Consider the following 17,131-nt stretch of genomic DNA (forward strand, 5'->3'; position numbering starts at 1 on the left):
AGAAAATATTCCATCATCTATCCTATCTTTGTGTGTCCAAAGTCTATGTAACTTATCTTTAAGCCTAACCAAGGAAAACTATAACCATAACTATCTGTCTTCAACTCCATCAAAGACCACAGAAGGATAGTATATAAACTCTAGAAATGACAGAGACATCTTGCCTTCTCAGTCACCTGAAGTTCTGTAATCTTCCATCTTCATCCCATAGGCCATAGCGTGTCTGGCAGACTCTTTAGCAAAGCAGGAAACTTTAAACTGTCTTCTTGTACTGTCAGTATGTCACTTTTCTCTGTGTCCTGCATACTGTCTGGCAGACTCTTCCATGAAGCAGGATCTCTGTAGCAATGTCCATCTTGAATCAGCAGACACGTTTCGTTGGGTCCTGCATGTCCAGTTTATACAGCATAAAGTCAAACAGTCCAGACAAGAGCAGTCTTGTCCAAATGGCTAGTCTTGCCATATTGAAAGTAAACTCCATAATGAGTTTCTTCAATGTCCATCTTCCTTTCTGACGCAGGTGGTGTTGCCAGGAACAATTATGTCTCATTGTCAAGAAAAACCCTAAACCATTTTAAATGCCATATTCTGTAGATCTTTGAAAGGTTTGAAGAATATCCATCTCAAATACATCTCTGTATATCTAGAAAACCTAACTAACTTAACTATAAGTTTTGACTATTATAGGTAACTATCTATAATCTGCACAAAATTATACATTACATTTCTAACTGAGCTATATAAACACAATACCCAAACAAGAAAAATATAGATATCACAAAATTGACCTTAAATTGTATCAATAAATGAAAATCCATTCCAAAATGAAGTATTCATATCTATACCATAATCCCCTTTTTACCTTTAAAAAGAGATTGGTTGTTGTCATTAACCATTTATAACCAACCCCATATAAATAAAAACAAACATTTATAAACAATATTTGGGAATTTGGGCGTCGTTCTTTCCAAACTACTTCCTGCTGGTAAAGGGTGCTGTCACGGGGGAATCCTAAGAAGACGCAAGGCTGCTTTGTTCAGCTGTTTTGAATGTAGGATCACCTGGTACTCTGTTTCAGGGGGTCTGGCTTGCTCAAACCACATTAGTCTGGAAGGAATCCACAGCTTTTCATTTTCTGTGGAAACAAAAATAAAAATCCTTTTCCCCAGTAACTTGTCCTTCAACTTAAATTTTTGAGTCAAAGCATTTTTAAAATATATAAATTGAATTAATCCAGCAGCATTTCCTTTAACAGTTATTGTTTCCTCAGCAGTCAAACAATACAAAGACAATGTAATACCATACAGTAACCAGATTCTCTCTGAGCTTTTCATCTTTGCATGGCTTTATTATTACTTTGTTTCTTTTACTTTTTATTTTTTCATTTTTTGAGATAGGGTTTGTCTGTGTAACTCTTATCTGTCCTGGAATTCACTCTGCATACCAGGTTTACTTGGAATCACAGAGATCTGCTTGCCTCTGTCTCCCGAGTGCTGGGATTAAAGGCTTGTGCCACCACACCCAGTTCCTCTCTCTTTTTAAAACCATTTTATTTCTTTTCTCTCCCAAGCCTATGTATATTTATTTTAAAACACACTGTAAACCTTTAGAGGTTTTTGTTAATATGAATCTGTCTTTACTGTAAATCTTTATCTTTTTCTGGCCATGAGTCTTTTATCTGGTAAACAACAACATTGCTAAAATGAAAGTCATAGTTGTTCCTGCCTGGTTTACCAAAGATGGCGGTGGCTATTTTACAGACAGCAATGAGAGCTGTGGTCACTGCCTTGGTTTATGGTCAGCAAGCAGCAGGTTGCCGGCTTGGAGATGTGGTCACTGCATTGCCAGCTCTGATACATACCAATAAATTGTTAGCAGTGCTTCTTAAAAGCCATGCAGTTTTTTGCTGCTTATGCTGAATCAGGAACCCTCTCTTAAAGGAGCCGCGCAATCTGCTTGTCTCTCGCAAGTCAGAGTCCAACCAAGAAAAATGCTGTTCTAAAACCCTTTTTTAAACTTTTGTTAAATTTTAAGTGGAAGTTCTTATTAGCCACGTGGGCGCCATTTGTAACGAGTAGGGTTTTTCCACCCGCCGCCTGGTCTGGTCCCGCCACCGTGCCAGCCCCAAATAATGCACTGAGACTCTGCATATGATATAATGCTGTTGGCCCAGTTACTTGTTTCTTATCAGCTAGCTCTGCCTTAATTATTAACCCATTTCTGCTGATCTGTGTATTTCTCTTACCGGGGAGCCAGCCAGCATACTGCTTTCTCTCGACTCTCCATCTTGGTTCATCCTCTCCACCTCCTATTTCCTCCTTGTCTCCTAGTCCCTCCTATCTTCCTTTCCTATTGGCCAACAATGCTTTATTATTAACCAGTATGAGAAACATATACAGAATGACATCTCCCATCGCCTATGTTTTGAGTTTACAGGGAAGCTAATCTAAGTATTTGTCTAGACTCTCAAAGAAGGCTTTAGACTTTCAAATAACATATTCATTATATTTATTATTTTATTTTATTTTTAAGTTTTGGGTTTATGTGTGGGCAACAGCACACAAGTGCAGACTAGATGCCTGAGCTCTCTTTCTGGTCCCTGAAATTTTGATTTTTAAACAGAATTGGAACCATAAGTCTCTGAGAATTTTTAAAAGATAGACTGACTACATTGTACAATGGATGTCATAACACCTATAGGATCCAGGGGCAGAATGTTATTTCTATGTAGAATATCACCTACTAGTTTATGTATTTCAACACTTGGTCCTTAGCTGGAGAAGATGTTTTAGGCATATGTGAAACTTTCAAGATTTGGAACCCAGCTGGAGGAAGTTGATCTCTGGACACCTGGCACTTATACACCAGGACTGCTCTCTATCCCTTCTCTGTTTCCTGACCATAGAAATGTGAACAAGCAGCCACAGGTTCTTCTTGTCATGACTATAATGAACCAGCTATGATGATTTCTCCCTCTCCATCAAATTGTTTCTTTTTACGTATTAAGCCATAGAAAAGAGGAAAGTAACAGATTTCTGCAACACTCTAGTTTGATTCCTTTTTCCATCTTCCAATTTCATCTTCTTTTTTTGAAATACCCCACTGATATTTTCATGTTGTTAATTTATATTTGTATGTACATATATATTTAATACATTTATTAATCCTTTATTGAGGAAAAAACAGCAAATAATTACATTTTGAGTCTGGCTTATTTCACTGTTTCTCTGCTAAATATCAAGATGCTAAAGTTGGTCTATCTTTACATTGAGTGGAGGATTATTTCTCATATAAATATGCTTAAATGATTGTATTAGGCCTCTCAAAAGGATGGTGCTTTGGCAATAAAGTTGAAGGAAATCTTGAAATTCAATCCATTTGTATAAGCTTTTTCATCCTATTTCTTGAAGAAGCTGATTATGTGGCAAAATAGTCCACTACAGAATTGAAGGATATCTGAAATTACAACCACTTTACACATTTTATTCCCACAAGGATGATAAAATTATATTCATTATGCCCTTATTGCCTGAACTAAAGCTGACTTTTATTTCCACTATAAATCATTTACCACATTATGAGATATTTTATTTCAAATAAATATGGTCACATAGATTTTAATATATGAAAAGGAAAGTTATGTCTTCAGGTATGTTCCCAAAATTGCTGACTATAAATTAGTTTTACAACTGAAAAGTTGCTGGATGTAAATTAGCTTTATAATCCAAGTTACTGGCTAAAATTGTTCTGTAAAATGCACAACCTGACTAGTAAATTCCAATGATCTAAATTTAACCAAAGACAGTTTTTAATTACTTTTCAACTTCAGTTACTGTATTCAGTTAAACTTTATTCAAAATGTGACATACATGCCTGATTTGAAGAATAAATATTGTTTTCTCTTGATTTCTGAGATTATTTGGTGTATAGAACAATTTGTTCTCCATGTAGAACTCACATAGATGATAAAGACTATTGAAGAAATGTTCTATCAGAAATATTATTGGCTTTTTATTTAATGTGAATTTAGATATTTTTATGTTTTTTAGATATATTAGTGTGGGGGGGGTTTCTATGTGGTCACATACATGTGGTTGTAGAGGCTAGAGAGGTCAGAAGGACATCACATCTCCTTAGAATTATAATTATAGGCAGTTTTGAGCAATCTGATGTGTGTGTCAAGAACCAAACATATGTACTGTGTAATTACAATGTATACACTTAAGTGATGAGTCACCTCTCTAAGCTTGCTTTCCTTATCAATTAAGACTAAGAAGCAGAGGCATTTTTCCTTATTCATATCACACTCACAGAAATAGATAGAAAACACCTCACTTTAGCACTGAGTCTTCTTCAAGTTGAAGCCATAGTAATATGCTTTAATTAATCAAAATTATCAGTTGAGGTCTTGATGCTCTTGGGTGAAGCTGAAGCTGCATTCACCTACTGATTAAGTGCAAGTATGACAGAGATGTTATACCACCTTGGATGCTGAGATAGGCAGTACTAGTTTCAAAAGCACTACCTCTCTCTGAGGTGGCTTCATGGGCTGCAAATTGGTTCCTACAATCTTCGTTTCCCCCTTTTCTTCAAACTTATTAATATAAAGTACCTAGTGCCAAAAAATTGATCTCCATGCCTGCTTTAGTAACCCAGTTCGGACAGTCAATAGTTGCATGAATCTAGAAAGGTGCTTACTGTGGTTTCAGAGACAAATTATTGGATATCCTGCACTGGTTGATGTTGGTGCACACCATGGTAATGTCTTCCTGTGGTCAGCTCAGGAAATATAATGCAAAGTGTAAAATCTGATGATCAAAATACATAAATTTTGACAACCATTAAATATTCAAAAAGGGTACTCTTTTATGCTAATTATAGAGGAGCTGAAAGAGACAAACTGAAAGGTGTTTTCGAGAAATGCTGCCAGAAGACCACAGCCATCTTTGGAGAATTTCATGTCTGCCAAATGCCCTGCTTCTTCAAAAAAAAATGCGGACACTCTCAAGACTAGAGAGTAATGTTCATATCTCACAAAACAAAATTTGTACTTATTTGCAATTTGTCTTATTCTTTGTTTTGGAAACTATCTTTGTATTTAGCTTAAATTTCATAATTGATGTAGTACTATTGAGAAGTAAAAGTATTGATTCATGAATACATAAATACATGTGACAGAAAAACACTAATACAACAAAACTCTTCAGACTTCTAATCAAGGCAGCACAGACATCAAGTTTAACAGAAATCAATGAACTGTCCTGAAAATTAAATTTAACACCCTAGAAAAGGTATTAATTAATGGTATAATATCAATTCTAGTTGATTCTTCAAATAATACAAATAAAAAGTAAAACTACCTAAGATAAGTGAGGTTGACACACTTGAATAGCCATTGTAAGGAGTATGTTTTTCTGCCTGCCTCTGGTCTTGTCCTACTGCCATGCCAGCCCCAATTAACACACCAAGACTCTGTATTAGATACAATGCTGTTGGCCCGTTACTTGTTTCTTATAGGTTAGCTCTGTCTTAAGTATTAACCCATTTCTATTAATTTAAGTATTTCCATGTGGTTTCATCTTACTGGGGACTGGTCTCCCCAATCTCTCCATGCTGGCTCTTCTTACTATTTCCTCTTTCCTTCTTGTCTCCTAGTCCTGCCTGTCTTGCTTTCTTCTTGGCCAACAGTGCTTTATTCATTAAGCAATACGACAAACATATTTACAGAATGACATCTCCCATCAAGCCATTTCAAGTGTAGCACAGTAGTAATATGTATTGCACATAGTAGATTTAACCATGAAGAAGGAAAAAAGGTTTGGAGTGAGACTTACCATGTTCCAGAGACAACTGTTTTACACATAGGAGTAATGTTCCAAGTGATTTACCACATGACTCAAAAAAGTAATCATCATAGATGCAGGATGCAATTCAAGTAGTCCTACTGCTTGTATCACACAATTCAGGAAATAGCTTAGGAAGTATTTATGATGAATATAGCATATAGATTTTTGTGGAAAGTGGGGGAAAATCACATTTCATGTCCTTACTTCTCTAGTGGAGGTTGATACTAATCTATTGTAGAATTATATACCCAATAACAAACAACCCTTAGCATGCAGGTGGGATACAAAATATTGAACAACTGCTATAAGGAGACCCAATATCTATTACCTTTTTGATGAGCTAATTCTTCTGAGATTCAGGAAGCAACTAAATTAGGCAGGCATGCTAACAATCTATAATATGATAGTTATGACAGTGCTGGAATTAGAGGACACACAAGGTCGGAGTGACATGCGTGAGAGACACAGTTACTTTATCAGTGACGTTAACAGCCATGCTTTGGCTGTGTGAGTCTTATAAAGTCATATGAAAAAGACAGATTTTCATTTAAAAATAAGCCCTTAAAATTTTAGGTAGTTAGTCAGGCCTTTCATCATGAGTGACCCTGAAATAAAGGAATAATGATAATTTTCCCAACAAGCAAACTTTAAGCAGTGTGCATGAGAAATCGGTGATGTGAGTATGAAGAGGCAGTTTGGCATATGTAAAAATCTCCCAGGAATAGGTCTTGAAGTTAACTGATCCCATGCCTCAGGAAGAATTTTGTTACTGTTCTACAATAACCAACAATGAGAAATTATCCACTGAATTATGTTAAATCTCCCACTGCTGTTACACTGCACGTGTGAATTTAGTGCTCTCGTTATGAAGATGAGTACTAAGCATGAGTCCCAAAGATCACATTCACAGACAATAACACTGACCCAGGTACTCTCATTGTCTTTTTGCTATGTACTCATGACTGAGGCTAAGGCTTTGACACTTGGAATTGTTTCCCCATCGGTCTAACTATCTACCAGATTATGACTTAACTACACTGTAATATTCTATTCTGAAAATAACAAGACTTATTAATATATTAGTGAGCAAACATTTTTTTTTCTCAAGAAGACTCAATAAACACAAAACATGAGTCTCAAAGGTTCGGTGGAAGTAATGCTTAGAGTTTGGACCTGATATACCAACAGTGGCAAAAATTCAAGGGAAAAATGTGTTTATTTCTCTACTGTATTCATTCTTAGGTAAGTGTACCTGGTCCTTAATTATGCCTCTTTTGCTAAGTGGAAAAACTGAAGAATGTCTCTGGACAATGAACCATATCTCTTATTTGAACAGCTGATAGAACCTGTGTCCTTCAAACTTTAGGTAGCAAGAGGAGCCAATATCATGACATGACAATGTCAACTGATCCTGATCAACCAAGGACAGAGTTCCTGTTGAGAAACTGGACATAGGAACATCTTTTGAAACAATGAAACAATCTTTAGCTTCTTTTTTATCTTCAGTTATTTCAGTAAACAGTTTTTTCCTGAACATAACACCAGTGCCACCAACACTGAGATCAACAATTAATCAATGGAACCTCCCGAAACTGAGAAGCTTCTGTAAGGAAAAGGACACAGTCAACAAGACAAAACAGCAGCTCACAGAATGGGAAAAGATATTCACAAACCCCAAATCTGATAGGGGGCTGATTTCAAAAATATACAAAGAACTCAAGAAGCTAGTCACCAAAACACCAAATAATCCAATAAAAAAAAGTGGGGTACAGAAATAGAGAATTATCAATAGAGGAATCTAAAATGACTAAAAGACCCTTAAGAAATTGCTCAGTATCCTTAGCCATCAGAGATATGCAAATCAAAACAGCTCTGAGATACCATCTTGCACCTGTCAGAACAGTTAAAATGAAAACCACCAATGGCAGTTTATGCTGGATGTGAAAAAAAAAGGGGGAACACTCCTCCATTGCTGGTGGGAATGTAAACTTGTACAACCACCTGAGAAATCAGTATGGTTCTTTCTCAAGAAAATGGGAATCAGTCTACTTCAAGATCTAGCAATTCCATTCTTAGGAATATACCAAAAAGATGCAAATTATACAAGAAGGACATAAGTTCAACTATTTCAGTAAACTTAATCACAGTAACTTCTTCCTGGAATTTGATGTCTTGACCATGACATAAAATGTTTAGAAGCAAAGGCTCTAGATCTGCAGATCTAGGTAACTGTAAACATGGTTATATTTAAGTCTCTCTCCCATATTCATCTTCTAGACAACCCTCCCTTTTGACTCCATCTTCTATGCAAGTAAATTTCTCCTCCCACCAACTCTTTTTCCAGTATGGGAGAAGCCAGCAGTTTCTTTTTCTCACATGAAGAATTTTTCCCTGTCTGCTTTCAATGTCACTTTTAACTTACTCAGCAGTGTGGTTTGAATGATTTCACTGGTCTCCTCTGATATTTCTGTCTTTGATCACAAATTAGAATTGACATTTTATTGATCCTGTAAAAGTAAATAAATAAACAAAAGATAGAAAGACATACACAAATCTCTTTAAGTTTTAGACAATATGCTGTAACTTTGGGTATTTCATTGACAATGCTGAATGATAAATATCAGTATTAGTTTTTATTGTTAATACTTATAATCATATCAATAATATATTTTAATGAAAATTGACTGAGAAAATATAACAGTAGTAAACTTCTGTTATAGATATACATGTGTTGAACTAGTGTAGACGTGCACTATGAGGCAAAGCTATGCACTTACCTCATGAAAATTAGCTGGAGGGGTCTTTTATAGGGTCAATGAATATATCAAAACTGACAATCTTTCAATTGAGCTGTTGTTTTCTGGGCTTCCATTTCACCCACCATCACATTCTGATTGTATCAAGTGTCTCAAAAGTATTGTCCTGTCTGTTTATCTTTCCAGAAGTGCTATACAAGACAAAGTATTGCACTTTGCTTAAGAGCCCTTAATCTACAAAGTGACTTCTTTTCTTTACATGGGCTTCTTTTGTACAGGCATATGGAAGGATTCAAACACTGTTCCTCCATGTATGGGTTCCTTTTCTTGTTTCCCCATGATTGTATTTAGATGATTTGTTTTTACCAGAAACACCCCCAGAAGTCAAGTTTTTTACTCTTCAACCTATCATGACAGGAGACACTCATTGTTGCTTCACAGCAACCAAGTGATGATGACATTGGTCACTTGGAGAAGTCTGAAATAGATTATCTCCAGAATAAACTCACTATTTTTGTAATTAATAAGTGGCTTATAGACCAGTCTCTGAAATTTTATTTTAAAAAAAAAATGATTTTCATGAAGTACTACTTCTTAAACACTAATGACCAAAGAAATCTGTCATGGATATAAGGCCTGAGAACAAGTAAAATATTTTTGAAATATATAGCCATCTTATTTAAATTAAAAAAAAAAAAAACCCAACACTGCAGCTTTTTTCAGTGTTTTAGTGAAAATAATATTTTCATGGAATATAGTCTTATCATGGTTTCTTCCCCATCATCTCCTCCTAGATCCTGCTCATTCTCCCCTTTCAATTCTAAACTCTGTCTCTGTCTCTCTCTCTCTCACCTCTTTTACCAAAGCAGTCAAATTTTAAAAAGTAGAATAATTTTAAAAACCCACAAGAATAACATACACAAACATATATACACAAAAAACAAAATTGGAAGCCATAATATGCAAACAAAAGACCAATGAGATTAAAAAAAAAATCCCAAACAAGGCAATGTGAGACAAATCAAATTCTACAAAAGTACTTTTGAGTTTGTCAGTTTGTTTTGTGCTGGTCATCTACTAGTGGGCATGGGGCCTGCCCTCAAGTTTGGTTTATAAACTTAGTGAGATTCCATTGGAGAAAGCGTATTTTTCCAAGGGTTGTCAGTTGGAAACCGCTTCTTCTTTAGGGATGGGAGCTAGTGGCCATTTCTTCCACTCAGCCCTGTGGCCCCATTTGACTAGGAACTGTGAAGGCCTGTTCATGATGCCACATTCTATCTGAGTTCCTGTCTATATCAGTCCTGTTGTATCTGGAAGACATTGTGTCATGATGTTATCTAGCCCCTCTTGTTCTTACAAACTTTCTGCCTCCTCTTCTGCATAGTTCCTTAAGATGGGTAAAAGTACCAACATTTTCATTATGAATTAGTCACACTCTAGGTCTGTAAGAACAAAAGTATACTTATCACTAGCATAAAGTCATTCACAAGCAATGTTAAGAGATTAAGTGACCAGTGATTTGTTGTGGCTAAACTCCCTGCTATATTGTTTCTGTATTACAGTACATTGAAGAACCCTGAGAAATTTATAGAGAATTTTCATAGTTTCATTTTTTATAATCCAAATTTGCCCCAATGTTACTAGATTGAGGCTGTGGAGTGGCTCAGAGTTTCAGAATAAGAACTAATTAGAAAAACACTCTATAGGACCTGAAACAGACAAATCATAGCATTACTTCATATATCTGAAGAGGAAGAGAACGTGATGTGGTCAAAATAAGAGAATTTCAGTAAACGATTTAACCTAAAACCTGAAGTTAAGCAATTACAAAATAATTTTAAAATAATCCATTGTACTTCTGAAGGATTAGATATCCAATATCAAGGCATTGCTGAGTTGCTGCCTAGCAATATATACTTACTCTTTTTTCAAAATATCACTTGAATGATACATCGTATAGAGACATAAACAAAGTTCTTTACGTGTCAGAGACGCAGATCAAAAGGAAACATACTCCCTGTCTAAAGGGCCACACCTGAGGGTGAAACTTTCATGGCCCAATTCCCTCTTAATTGCCTCCCTTTTAATGTGACATTGCATGAAGTCTGCCTATAGAATACATAGAGAATGATGTTTCTCAACAAAAAGAAGGCCACGGACAGCCAAGTGACTAAGGCCATCACAACAAATAGCAAACAGCTAAAATGTTCTATGATCGGGAACAGGAAACAGATGTCTATCTTCACCACTCCAACTCAATTCCAATTCTAGAGTTATCTGAACAAATGATTAGTTCAAAGAAATAGGTAAATTCATATAAACTGGGAAATACAGTAAACTTTCTGGGGTTTTTGTATTTATATTACACATAGATACCCTAGATTCCCACAAAAAGTAGTAGATAAAAATCTAGGAACTCAAGAAAGTAGCAATTGTGTTCTGATTTTCTTTGAGCCTCCTCTCCCTCAAAAAAATATAGTATTTATATTCAACAATATTTTGGACCCACCACACTATAGATGGGTTTGGATGATACTGGAGTAAACAGTCATAGAGAGGCAGAAGCGCAGTGGAGAGTGAATGAGAAGAGCCTGCCAAAGACCACTGTATTCTTAATACAGCATCTTTCTGCCAAGCATCCAAGTAAACAAATTGCAATTTTATGGGATTTTGCTCCTGATAAGCCAAGCGTTTCAAGAGATGCAAAGAGTTTTTGCACTCATTCATTTTGATGTACACACACACACACACACACACACACACACACGTCGGCACTCACCCACGCACCACAGCATAGGTCAGAGGACACTGTCAGGAGTAGCATCTCTGTGTATCCACTGTGGATTCAGGCTATCAAGTTTGGGTCAATGGGCTTAGTAGCAATGATCATTTGTCCCTGATCCACGTCAAGCCAACACCCCCCCCACACACACACACACAGTTTTAAAATCGAATGATCGACACGTAAGACTGATTATCCACAGCTGTCCTATGATAAACTCATGAGGAGGAAAATGAGAGACTAAATAATTTATTAAAATACAGTAGAGTTTTGAAACATCCTAATCCCTTCCTAAGCAACATAGAATGCAGTATTTCTCCTGATGTAATACCTAAATTACTATTCTATTCCTGTGAGAAGGCACGATGATCAAGCCAACTTCTAGTAGAAAACATTTAAGTGGAAGCTCACTTATAGCTTCAGAGGGTAGTCAGTTATCATAATGGCAGAGAGCATGATGGCAGGTGGGTGGGCATATGACCTTATGTATTCTTGGTGATCCACAGGCAGGAATCAGAGAGAGAACAAATGGGGCCTGCCATAGGTGTTTCCAATCTTAAAGTCCGCCCACAGTTACATACTTTCTACAACAAGGCCACACCCCCTAATCCTTCCCAGTTTGTCGAAATGGGGACCATGCATTCAGATATATGAGCCTATGGGGGATCATTTTCGTTCAAACCCCCACATGTGGAATACAAGAACTGAGCTTGACATAATGATGTGCATTATCCCTGTAGCAGGAGGAAAAGCCAGAGAATCTCATGTTTTCTCAAAGCTTGAGGGATACAGTGAAACTCTGTATTAGAAAGGGAAGTGGGTATAAGAAAAGAAGAGAAAAAGGAGGAATAGGAAAAGGGTGAGGAAGATAATAAAATGCAGGACAAAAGGACGAATGGTTAATGCAGGGAGAGGAGGAGAAGCAAGAGTTCTTTAATTGGATGAATGCATTGAATTTTTTTTTTAAATTAATTTCTCTTGTGGTTCTTGAGAGAAAATGGTCTTGCACATTTGAACACTGTTCTCAATTTAATATGATCCGGCTAAATTTCCAGTCAGCACACATTTTCACCTCTTCTCAACAAACAATCCTTTTTATTTCCATTCATGTTTGAAAAATATTTCATTTTGCTTGGGTAAATTTAACAAATGTAATAGTTTTATAGTAAAATAGATTTATACTACAAACACTAAGTGTTTGTACAGCTTCTTTCCCAAATTTTCTTTAGGGTGATTGCATACATTAAATCTTTAATGGCTCAGTAAATGCATATTCTTTTAAAAAACATGGGTATAAATTATCGTAAAGAGGTAGAGTTTATTGTTATCTACTAAGTAACTAAATGAAGTTGTAAAGCAAAGTTAATGATTTTGAAATTAAATAAATATTACAAACAAAATTACACTAAAATTTTACATAGTAGTAGATAAAGATATTTGATATAGACTGGCAAAATGTACCCTCTAGATGTAAAAATAGCTCATTTGTATATTTGTCCTTATTAATATAGACATTTTAATTGCCTCAAAAAATTCTTTTGATCAAAGCTAATTCTGTTAAATAGGTTTTGTTTACTAATTATATAATGTTTTTATTATAAGTTTCCATAAGTTAATTACACATGTCAGTATTTATAAAAAGTAATATTAATTAAGTATATTAATTATGAACTATATAATGGAATCATTTGTTTATCAATAACATGCACTTTTTTTTACTTATTCACAACTTTTATTCTTTGCATTTTAATCATGACAAAACCTAACAAATGTCCTATAATGTGATTTCATTGTAAATAAATATTAACTCTGCTCTCCCACCACTATCTATCTCACAGGTGCATGCTTCACAGATTTCATAATCTAATTTAAAATAATCTCATATAATAAAAATTGCAAATTATAAAACTAAAGCATTAAAAAGGTAAGTATACTGTGGAAAATACGAAAATGTCATTCATTTACCTTATTTACTAAATGATTAGTTATAAAGATCCAATTTTTGCCTTGCAATTCAAGGAGTTCCTTTTTTTGCCATATTTATTTATTTATGTACAAATACTAAAACTAACACCTTCTGCATTTTTACATTGTATACTTTCTGGATCTCATGCCTAACCAATCATTTACGTTGTATACATTCTGGGTTCATAGTATCTAACCTTGTCTAACAGATCATTTAGAATGTATACAGTTTTTACCTGACAGCATTTATTTTACATTGTATACATTCTGTGCTGAGAAATGTACATTGTATACCTTCTGTGCTGAGAACATTTACATTGTATACATTCTGCTTCTGAAAACATTTGCATTGTATACATTCTGTGTTTAAGAACATATCACCTCCTGAACTTTATGGCAGTACCTGATTATTTACATTGTATCTATTTGGGCATTCTCTCCTGGTCCCGAGGCTCAGGGAAACAAACCACCACCATCTTTATTATATATTTGAGTAATAGTGAATGCCGTTCTGAAAGTCCTTGTGAGCATACAGGGCATACATCTTAGTATGTAGGATCCTGCAAAAAAGGCTCACAGTTATTGAAACAAGACTCAAAAACGCCATCCACAGCCTTCTGGGCCTCTTCTCTACTGATGTTCCAAACAGCCAAGATGGAAAGAACAGCTCTGCCCGGCACACAAGTCTGATGGTGTTGTTTTAATCCAAAATGCAACCTCAAGATTTCATTCACAAGCTAAAAGTCCCCACTGAGGCTGTGTCTCGGATCTCTGAGCACGCCAAAATGTCTGACATCGGTAAACCAGTGGACATGAACCCGACAATGATCAAACGCGTGGATGAACTCATGGGTGACGACTCTGTTCATGTGTGCCTGACTTCGGATGTTATTCTGGAACGAAACAATCTGAGCCATTGAAGCGTCAAACCCTCCCATGACGTTTCCATAACAGTCTTCGCATAAGAAGTGTCTCCTTTTGTTAACAGCACAGGCTGAGAGTTTCATAGCATCCAGTGGAAGTTTGACATATGGGTTCATCTCTAGAATCTTCAGGAGCATGAGCAGGCAAATACTGTCCCTGGTGAAGAGGCTGGAGAGGAAGCCCCGCTGGGGCTTCTTGTGAGACTGCAGCTCAGGAGAGCCCTGGCCGGAGCTCCCCATTGTTCAGGTCAACCGATTCTGTGGGTTTCTCCAGCCTTCTCTTGACCTCTTTGCTCATCAGTCCTCCCTTTCTGTAACTGGATTCCAGGAGTTCGGCTAGTAAACACTACATAAACAGCTGTGGGTATCTGCTTTTGCTTCCATCAATTACTGGATGAGGGCTCTAGGATGGCATATAAGGTCATCATAAATCTCATTACCGAGGAAGGGCTTTTAAGGTAGTCTATCCACTGTTAGTTGGGGTCATTCTTGTAGATCTCTGGGCATTTCTATAATGGCTCCCTCTATTATGGTATCTCTTTTCTTGTTCTCTATCCCTTTCCTGATTCAATTTTCCTAATCCCTCATGCCCTCCTCTCCCCTTATCTTCCCCCCTTCTCTTTCTCCTAACTCAAATTGCATACCTCCCCCACCATTCTCCCAATTTTCTCAGGAGATCTTGTCCCATTAAGCTTCTGTGAGAGACCATGTATGTATCTCTTAGGGTCCTCCTTGTTTCCTAGCTTCTCCGGCAGTGTGGCTTGCAGGCTGGTAATCCTTTGATCTATATATAAAACCCATATATGAGTGAGTACATGCAATATTTGTCTTTTAGGATGGATTTTTCTAATTCTATCCATTTGCCTGATAATTTCAAGAAAAGGTGTTTTTTTTTTTTTTAAACCGCATTTTCTCCATCCATTCTTCAGTGGAGGGGCATTTAAGTTGCTTCCACATTCTGGCTATTACAAATAATGTTGTTATGAACATAGTTGAACAGATGTCCTTGTTGTATGAATGTGCATATTTTGGCTATATGTCTAAAAGTGGAATTGCTGGATCTTGAGATAGACTGATTCCCATTATCCTGAGGAATCACAATACTGATTTCCAATGTAGCTGTACATCTTTGCACTCCCACTAGCAATGTATAGCTAAGCTATTCCACTGGGATGGGTTACCCAGTGTGAAATCCCCAGACCTCATAGTCTCTTAGCAGGGATCCAGAAGGTGGGCTGAAAACAGGTCCAAGCTTGCCTACTCCTGTGGTTGTAGGTTGGTCTAGGATCCAGGCAGGATGGATTGGTCCACTGGGATGGGTTCCCCCTTGTTCCTCCTTATAGTTAAATCTTATCATTACTATATTTTCATCTGTAAGATTGGCAATTGAGATTAAAGATATAAGCATTACCAGTTTTTTTGCAAGAAATAATATTACTTTAATTTATTTTGTTCATAATTATAAACCTAATTGTAATTTAAGAAAACAGCACTCAAGAGAAAGCCAACATGAGGCATGATTCAAGAAGAGGATTTTTTAACTAGGGAAAATGATCGTATAAAGGGAAAAGGGGAGGGGAAAGACCAGCAGCCAGTGACAGGAACAGCAGATGAGGGAGAGAGAGGGGTAAAGGGGAACAGACAGACAGAGAGAGGGAGAGAAAGAAAGAGAAAGAAAAGGATGGGAGGTGAGCAGGGTTTTTTTAAAGGAGAGCATAGTGAATGTGTAGAGGTGGTGCTCTTAGTGGCTGCAGCTGAGGGTGTAACCTATCAGAACCTCAAGGACAGGCCAGTACAGATGCCTGAGACTAACACTAATGCTATCGATAATGAAACATTTAAAACATAATTATTCATATTTGTCATTTAATAGTTATTATGAACATATATGCTGGTTTGATTCTAAACTATGGATATAAATATCAATATAGTTTTTAAACTGTAATATATTATTTTCATAGTCAAATTGCTCAACTATAAACAATTAGCTGACCATATTAAAGAATTAACTCTTGTGTGGTATCCTGTATTTAAAGGTAATTATTTAGTATTAATTATGGAAGTCTTTTGCTTATATTTTCCAAATTTAATTTGAATAATTTTTTATTTATTTGTGGCAGAATGAAGATGACACAAAGCTAATTGGTGCATCATCATTACAAGTAAGTCAAATACCCTTACAATTTTGTCTGTAATGTATATGAGAAGATTGGGTACCTCATATGCTTTATGTAATCAGTTTTACAATTCTGAAATAAAGAGATGTAAATTTTGTAGACATGTTGCAGTTGAAGTGAGAGTCATCAGCTTTATTAATAACACATCTATGTGAGACCTCGGCCTCATAGTGGGATACACTGGATTGCGCTGGATTTAGAAAAAAAAAATCTTAATTGATTTCTCGAAAGTTCTTGTTTTAAGTCAAAATTAAGAATAACAAACATACTTGTAAGCAAATTCTCCATTCTGAACAGCTCAAGAGGCAACACAAAACATGCAGCTGGCATCTAATATTCCTAAAGATAAAATAATAAATTTTACAATTACTTATTTATGGAATAATTATTAGTTATCCACATATGAGTATGCTAAGTAGTTTAGATGTGAACAACAGAACAGACATTCCAAACATAAGTCATCTCTTTTGGTGTGGAATGAAAGGATCTATTAATTAATAAGGCTCAGTTCCCCTTCACATTCACAAGTCAGAATTATAGAGTTAAGTTTCATTGTCTATCCAATGAAATTAGCACACACACACACATACACACACACACACACACACACACACAGAGAGTCTTTATTTATATGTGAGAAACAACAATATTACATCAACTATAGTGTACAAATCAATTCACC

The 17,131-nt window shown here is 36.0% G+C and overlaps 1 pseudogene; it reads right to left on the minus strand.

The window, feature by feature from the left end:
* Nucleotides 1-13,830: 13,830 nt before the first annotated feature.
* LOC127220787 (mitochondrial inner membrane protease ATP23 homolog) lies at nt 13,831-14,512 on the minus strand (annotated as a pseudogene).
* Nucleotides 14,513-17,131: the final 2,619 nt, after the last annotated feature.

The sequence above is a fragment of the Phodopus roborovskii genome, unplaced genomic scaffold, assembly GCF_943737965.1.
Source record: "Phodopus roborovskii unplaced genomic scaffold, PHOROB, whole genome shotgun sequence".
In the NCBI taxonomy this organism is placed as follows: Eukaryota; Metazoa; Chordata; class Mammalia; order Rodentia; family Cricetidae; genus Phodopus; species Phodopus roborovskii.